The sequence below is a fragment of the Schistocerca serialis genome, unplaced genomic scaffold (genome assembly GCF_023864345.2).
Source record: "Schistocerca serialis cubense isolate TAMUIC-IGC-003099 unplaced genomic scaffold, iqSchSeri2.2 HiC_scaffold_1451, whole genome shotgun sequence".
Taxonomy (NCBI): domain Eukaryota; kingdom Metazoa; phylum Arthropoda; class Insecta; order Orthoptera; family Acrididae; genus Schistocerca; species Schistocerca serialis.
In genome coordinates this window covers 423,116-431,295 of record NW_026047682.1, presented here as the reverse complement: position 1 = coordinate 431,295, position 8,180 = coordinate 423,116, and positions in this window count along the sequence as shown.

Here is an 8,180-nt window from a genome sequence, read left to right as displayed (position 1 = left end):
CTTGCAAGGACAGCACGGCTTACTAGGACAGCACGGATTGCGACGACAGCACGGCCTGCGAGGACAGCATGGTTTGCGAGGACAGCACAGCTTGCGAGAGCAACACAGCTTGCAGGGACAGCACAGCTTGCGAGGACAGCACAGCTTGCGGGGACAGCACAGCTTGTGGGGACAGCACAGCATGCGGGGACAGCACAGCTTGCGGGGACAGCACAGCTTGCGGGGACAGCACAGATTGCGAGGACAGCTCAACTTGAGAGGACAGCTCAACCTGAGAGGAAAGCTCAACCTGAGAGGATAGCTCATCTAGAGAGGACAGCTCAACTTTAGAGGACAGCTCAACTTGAGACGACAGCTCAACTTGGGAGGACATGTCAACTTGAGAGGACAGCTCAACTTGAGAGGACAGCTCAACTTGAGAGGACAGCTCAACTTGAGAGGACAGCTCAACTAGAGAGGACAGTTCATCTTGAGAGGACAGCTCAACTTGAGAGGACAGCTCAACTTGAGAGGACAGCTCAACTTGAGAGGACAGCTCAACTTGAGAGAGCAGCTCAACTTCAGAGGGCAGCTCAACTTCAGAGGGCAGCTCAACTTCAGAGGGCAGCTCATCTTGAGAGGGCAGCTCAACTTGAGAGGGCAGCTCAACTTGAGAGGGCAGCTCAACTTGAGTGTACAGCTCAACTTGAGAGGAAATTTCAACCTGAGAGGACACCTCAACCTGAGAGGACAGCTCAACTTGAGAGGACAGTCCAACTGTAGAGGACAGCTCAACTGTAGAGGACAGCTCAACTGTAGAGGACAGCTCAACTGTAGAGGACAGCTCAACTTGAGGGGACAGCTCAACTTGAGAGGACAGCAACACCTGAGAGGACAGCACAACTTGCGAGGACAGCACAACTTGCGAGGACAGCAAAGCTTGCGAGGACAGCAAAGCTTGTGAGGACAGCAAGGCTTGTGAGGACAGCACGACTTGCGAGGACAGCAAGGCTTCTGTGGACAGCACGGCTTCCGAGGACAGCACGGCTTGTGAGGACAGCACGGCTTGCGAGGACAGCACGGCTTGCGAGGACAGCAAGGCTTGCGAGGACAGCAGGGCTTCCGAGGACAGCACAGATTGCGAGGACAGCACAACTTGCGAGGACAGCACGGCTTGCGAGGACAGCTCAACTTGAGAGGTCAGCTCAACTTGAGAAGACAGCTCAACTTGAGAGGACAGCTTAACTTGAGAGGACAGCTCAACTTGAGAGAGCAGCTCAACTTGAGAGGACAGCTCATCTAGAGAGGACAGCTCATCTAGAGAGGACAGCTTAACTTGAGGGGACAGCTCAATTTGAGAGGACAGCTCAATTTGAGAGGACAGCTCAACTTGAGAGGACAGCACTACTTGACAGGAAAGCACAACTTACGAGGACAGCAACGCTTGCGAGGACAGCACAGCTTGCCAGGACAGCACGGCTTTCTAGGACAGCACAGCTTGCGAGGACAGCACAGCTTGCGAGGACAGCACAGCTTGCGAGGACAGCACAGCTTGCGAGGACAGCACAGCTTGCAATGACAGCACAGCTTGCGAGGTCAGCACAGCTTGCGAGGACAGCACAGCTTGCGAGGTCAGCACAGCATGCGAGGACAGCACAGCTTGCGAGGACAGCACAGCTTGCGAGGACAGCACAGCTTGCGAGGACAGCACAGCTTGCGAGGACGGCACACCTTGCGAGGACGGCACAGCTTGCGTGGACGGCACAGCTAACGAGGACAGCTCAACTTGACAGGACAGCTCAACTTGAGAGGACAGCTCAACTTGAGAGGACAGCTCAACCTGAGAGGACAGCTCAACTTGAGAGGACAGCTCAACTTTAGAGGACAGCCCAACTTGAGAGGACAGCACTACCTGAGAGGAAAGCACAACATGCGAGGACAGCAACGCTTGCGAGGACAGCAACGCTTGCGAGGACAGCACAGCTTGCCAGGACAGCACGGCTTTCTAGGACCGCACAGCTTGCGAGGACAGCATAGCTTGCGAGGACAGCACAACTTCCTTGAACAGCACAGCTTGCGAGGACAGCACAGCTTGCAAGGACAGCACTACTTGCGAGGACAGCACTACTTGCGAGGACAGCTCAACTTGCCAGGACAGCAAAGCTTGTGAGGATCGCAAAGCTTGTGAAGACAGCAAAGCTTGTGAGGACAGCACGGCTTGCGAGGTCAGCAAAGCTTGCGTGGACAGTACGGCTTCCGAGGACAGCACGGCTTGCGAGGACAGCACGGCTTGCGAGGACAGCACGGCTTGCGAGGACAACACGGCTTGCGAGGACAGCAAGGCTTGCGAGGACAGCACGGCTTGCGAGGACAGCACGGCTTGCGAGGACAGCACGGCTTGCGAGGACAGCACAGCTTACGAGGAGAGCACAGCTTGCGAGGACAGCACAGCTTGCGAGGACAGCACAGCTTTCGAGGACAGCACAGCTTGCGATGACAGTACAACTTGCGAGGACAGCACGGCTTGCGAGGACAGCTCAACTTGCGAGGACAGCTCAACTTGAGAGGACAGCTCAACTTGAGAGGACAGCTCAACTTGAGAGGACAGCTCAACTTGAGAGGACAGCTCAACTTGAGAGGACAGCTCAACTGGAGAGGACAGGTCAACTTGAGAGGACAGCTCAACTTGAGACGACAGCTCAACTTGAGAGAACAGCTCAACTTGACAGGAAATCTCAACCTGAGAGGACACCTCAACCTGAGAGGACAGCTCAACTTGAGAGGACAGCTCAAGTTGAGAGCTCAACTTGAGAGGACAGCTCAACTTGAGAGGACAGCTCAACTTGAGAGGACAGCTCAACTTGAGAGGACAGCTCAACTTGAGACGACAGCACAACTTGCAAGGACAGCACAACTTGCGAGGACAGCAAAGCTTGTGAGGACAGCAAAGCTTGTGAGGACAGCAAAGCTTGTGAGGACAGCAAAGCTTGTGAGGACAGCACGGCTTGCGAGGACAGCAACGCTTGCGAGGACAGCAAGGCTTGCGTGGACAGCACGGCTTCCGAGGACAGCACGGCTTGCGAGGACAGCACGGCTTGCGAGCACAGCACGGCTTGCGAGGACAGCACGGCTTGCGAGGACAGCACGGCTTGCGAGGACAGCACGGCTTGCGAGGAGAGCACAGCTTGCGAGGACAGCACAGCTTGCGAGGACAGTACAGCTTTTGAGGACAGCACAGCTTGCGATGACAGCACAACTTGCGAGGACAGCACGGCTTGCAAGGACAGCTCAACATGAGAGGACAGCTCAACTTGAGAGGTCAGCTCAACTTGTGAGGACAGCGCAACTTGAGAGGACAGCTCAACTTGAGAGGACAGCTCAACTTGAGAGGACAGCTCAACTTGAGAGGACAGCTTAACTTGAGAGGACAGCTCAACTTGAGAGGACAGCTTAACTTGAGAGGACAGCTCAACTTGAGAGGACAGCTCAACTTGAGAGGACAGCTCATTTAGAGAGGACAGCTCATCTAGAGAGGACAGCTCAACATCAGAGGACAGCTCAACTTGAAGGAGAGGTGAACTTGAGAGGACATCTCAACTTGAGAGGACAGCTCAACTTGAGAAGACAGCTTAACTTGAGAGGACAGCTCAACTTGAGAGGACAGCTCAATTTGAGAGGACAGCTCGAGAGGACAGCTCAACTAGAGAGAGCAGCTCATCTTGAGAGGACAGCTCAACTTGTGAGTACAGCTCAACTTGAGAGGACAGCTCAACTTGAGAGGACAGCTCAACTTGAGAGGACAGCTCAACTTGAGAGGACAGCTCATTTAGAGAGGACAGCTCATCTAGAGAGGACAGCTCAACATGAGAGGACAGCTCAACTTGAAGGAGAGGTGAACTTGAGAGGACATCTCAACTTGAGAGTACAGCTCAACTTGAGAGGACAGCTTAACTTGAGAGGACAGCTCAACTTGAGAGGACAGCTCAACTAGAGAGGACAGCTCAACTAGAGAGGGCAGCTCATCTTGAGAGGACAGCTCAACTTGAGAGGACGGATCAACTTGAGAGGACGGATCAACTTGAGAGGACAGCTCAACTTGAGAGGGCAGCTCAACTTGAGAGGGCAGCTCAACTTGAGAGGGCAGCTCAACTTGAGAGGGCAGCTCAACTTGACAGGGCAGCTCATCTTGAGAGGGCAGCTCAACTTGAGTGTACAGCTCAACTTGAGAGGAAATCTCAACCTGAGAGGACACCTCAACCTGAGAGGACAGCTCAACTTGAGAGGACAGTCCAACTGTAGAGGACAGCTCAACTGTAGAGGACAGTTCAACTGTAGAGGACAGCTCAACTTGAGAGGACAGCACAACTTGCGAGGTCAGCACAACTTGCGAGGACAGCAAAGCTTGTGAGGACAGCAAAGCTTGTGAAGACAGCAAAGCTTGTGAGGACAGCACGGCTTGCGAGGACAGCAAGGCTTGCGTGGACAGCACGGCTTCCGAGGACAGCACGGCTTGCGAGGACAGCACGGCTTGCGAGGAGAGCACAGCTTGCGAGGACAGCACAGCTTGCGAGGACAGCACAGCTTTCAAGGACAACACGGCTTGCGAGGACAGCACGGCTTGCGAGGACAGCTCAACTTGAGAGGACAGCTCAAATTGGGACGACAGCTCAACTTGAGAGGACAGCTCAACTTGAGAGGACAGCTTAACTTGAGAGGACAGCTCATCTAGAGAGGACAGCTCATATAGAGAGGACAGCTCAACATCAGAGGACAGCTCAAATTGAAGGAGAGGTCAACTTGAGAGGACAGCTTAACTTGAGAGGACAGCTCAACTTGAGAGGACAGCTCAACTTGAGAGGACAGCTTAACTTGAGAGGACAGCTCAACTTGAGAGGACAGCTCAACTTGAGAGGACAGCTCAACTTGAGAGGACAGCTCAACTTGAGAGGACAGCTCAACTTGAGAGGACAGCTCATCTAGAGAGGACAGCTCATCTAGAGAGGACAACATCAGAGGAGAGCTCAACTTGAAGGAGAGGTCAATTTAAGAGGACATCTCAACTTGAGAGGACAGCTCAACTTGAGAGGACAGCTCAACTTGAGAGGACAGCTTAACTTGAGAGGACAGCACTACTTGAGAATAAAGCACAACTTCCGAGGACAGCAAAGCTTGCGAGGACAGCAAAGCTTGCCAGGACAACACGGCTTTCTAGGACAGCACGGCTTTCTAGGACAGCACAGCTTGCGAGGAAAGCACAGCTTGCGAGGACAGTACAGCTTGCAAGGACAGCACAGCTTGCGAGGACAGGACAAGCTGTGCTGTCCTAGAAAGCCGTGCTGTCCTGGCAAGCTGTGCTGCCCTCGCAAGCTGTGCTGTCCCTGCAAGCTGTGCTGCTCTCGCAAGCTGTGCTGTCCTCGCAAGCTGTGCTGTCCTCGCAAGCTGTGCTGTCCTCGCAAGCTGTGCTGTCCTCGCAAGCTGTGCTGTCCTCGCAAGCTGTGCTGTCCTCGCAAGCTGTGCTGTCCTTGCAAGCTGTGCTGTCCTCGCAAGCTGTGCTGTCCTCGCAAGCTGTGCTGTCCTCGCAAGCTGTGCTGTCCTAGAAAGCCGTGCTGTCCTGGCAAGCTGTGCTGTCCTCGCAAGCTTTGCTGTCCTCGCAAGTTGTGCTTTCCTCTCAAGTAGTGCTGTCCATTCAAGTTGAGCTGTCCTCTCAAGTTGAGCTGTCATCTCAAGTTAAGCTGTCCTCTCAGGTTGAGATGTCCTCTCAAGTTGAGCTGTCCTGTCAAGTTGAGCTGTCCTCTCAAGTTGTGCTGTCCTTTCAAGTTGTGCCGTCCTCTCAAGTTGAGCTGTCCTCTCAGGTTGAGCTGTCCTCTCAAGTTGAGCTGTCCTCTCAAGTTGAGCTGTCCTCTCAAGTTGAGCTGTCCTCTGATGTTGAGCTGTCCTCTCTAGATGAGCTGTCCTCTCTAGATGAGCTGTCCTCTCAAGTTGAGCTGTCTTCTCAAGTTGAGCTGTCCTCTCAAGTTAAGCTGTCCTCTCAAGTTGAGCTGTCCTCTCAAGTTGAGCTGTCTTCACAAGTTGAGCTGTCTTCTCAAGTGGAGCTGTCCTCTCAAGTTGACCTCTCCTTCAAGTTGAGCTGTCCTCTGATGTTGAGCTGTCCTCTCTAGATGAGCTGTCCTCTCTAGATGAGCTGTCCTCTCTAGATGAGCTGTCCTCTCAAGTTGAGCTGTCGTCTCAAGTTGAGCTGTCCTCGCTAGCCGTGCTGTCCTTGCAAGCCGTGCTGTCCTTGCAAGCCGTGCTGTCCTCGCAAGCCGTGCTGTCCTCGCAAGCCGTGCTGTCCTCGCAAGCTGTGCTGTCCTCGGAAGCCGTGCTGTCCACGCAAGCCTTGCTGTCCTCGCAAGCCGTGCTGTCATCACAAGCTTTGCTGTCCTCGCAAGCTTTGCTGTCCTCGCAAGTTGTGCACAAGGCAGCACAACCTGGAAAGGCAGCACACCCTGGAAGGGCAACACACCCTAGAAAGGCAGCACACCCTGGATATGCATCACAACCTGGATATGCAGCACACACTATAATGGCAGCACACTTTGGATATGCAACACACACTATAAAGGCAGCAGACACTGGAATGCATCACAAACTGGACAGGCAGCACTCACTGGAGATGCAGCACACACTGGAAAGGCAGCACTCAATGGAAATGCATCACAAACTGGATAGGCAGCAGTCACTAGAAAAGCGGTGCACATTAGAAATCCACACACAATGGTAGGCAGCACAAATTGGAAAGGAGCACATGCTGCAACGGCAGAACACGCTGCAATAGCAGCACACACTGCTGTGGCAGCAGCACGCTGCAATGGCAGAACATACTGCCATGACAGCACATGTTGCAAAGGTAGCACATATTAGAAAGGCAACACACATTGGAAAGTCACCTCATATTTTAAAGACAGCACACATTGGGAGGGCAGCACATATTGGGAAGGCAGCACACATCGGAAAGGAAGCACACATTTAATATGCAGCAACACTGGAGAAGCACACATAGTGGAAAGCACCACGCTGGAGTCCGCAGCTCGTGGTCGTGCGGTAGCGTTCTCATTTCCCACGCTCGGTTCGATTCCTGGCGGGGTCAGGGATTTTCTCTGCCTCGTGATGACTGGGTGTTGTGTGCTGTCCTTAGGTTAGTTAGGTTTAAGTAGTTCTAAGTTCTAGGGGCTGATGACCATAGATGTTAAGTCCCATAGTGCTCAGAGCCATTTTGAACCACACTGGAAAGGCACCACACACTAGAAAGGCACCACGTACTGAAAAGGCATCACACACTGGTAAGGCTGCAGTCGCAGCGTGTGCTGCCTCACATTGTGTGTGGTTTTCAAGTGATGTGGCTCCGCAGTGTGTTCTGCGTTTCCAGTAAGTGTTGCCTATCCAGTTTGTGATGCCTTACCAATGTCTGCGCCTTTCCACTGTGTTCTTCCTTTCCAGTATATGCTGCTTTTCCAGTTTGTGCTGCCTTTCCAGTGTGTTTCAGGCTTCTCAATGTGTGCTGCCTTTGCAGCATGTGCTGCCTTTGCAGCATGTGCTTCCTTTGCTGCATGTGCCTCTTTGCAGTCTGTGCTGCATTTGAACATGTGTTGCATTTTCATTGTGTGCCGCCTTTGCAGCATGTGCTGCTTTTGCAGGGTATGCAGCCTTTACAAGGTGTGCATCCTTCATAAAATTTGTAGTATTTGCAATGCTTGCAGTGATTTCAAGGTGTGCAGCATTCGCAATCTGTGCAGCTTTCACAAGGTATGCTGCCTTAGCAAAGTGTGCTATGTTCACAATGTGTGCTGCCTTTGCAATGTTTACAGCCTTCACAAGTGATTCTGTCTTCGCAATGTGGTTCAAATGGCCCTGAGCACTATGGGACTTAACATCTGAGGTCATTAGTCACCTAGAACTTCGAACTACTGAAACCTAACCAACCTAAGGACATCACACACATCCATGCCCGAGGCAGGATTCGAACCAGCGACCATAGCAGTTGCGCAGGTCCTGACTGAAGCGCCTAGAACCTGTCGGCCACCGCGGCCGGCTTCTTCACAATGTGTGCTGCCTTCATACTGTATGCTGCATTTATACAGTGTACTGGCTTCACAAGGTGTGCTGCCTTCACAAGTTGGCCCTCCTTCACAATATGTACTGCCTTTGCAGTGTCTTATTTCTTC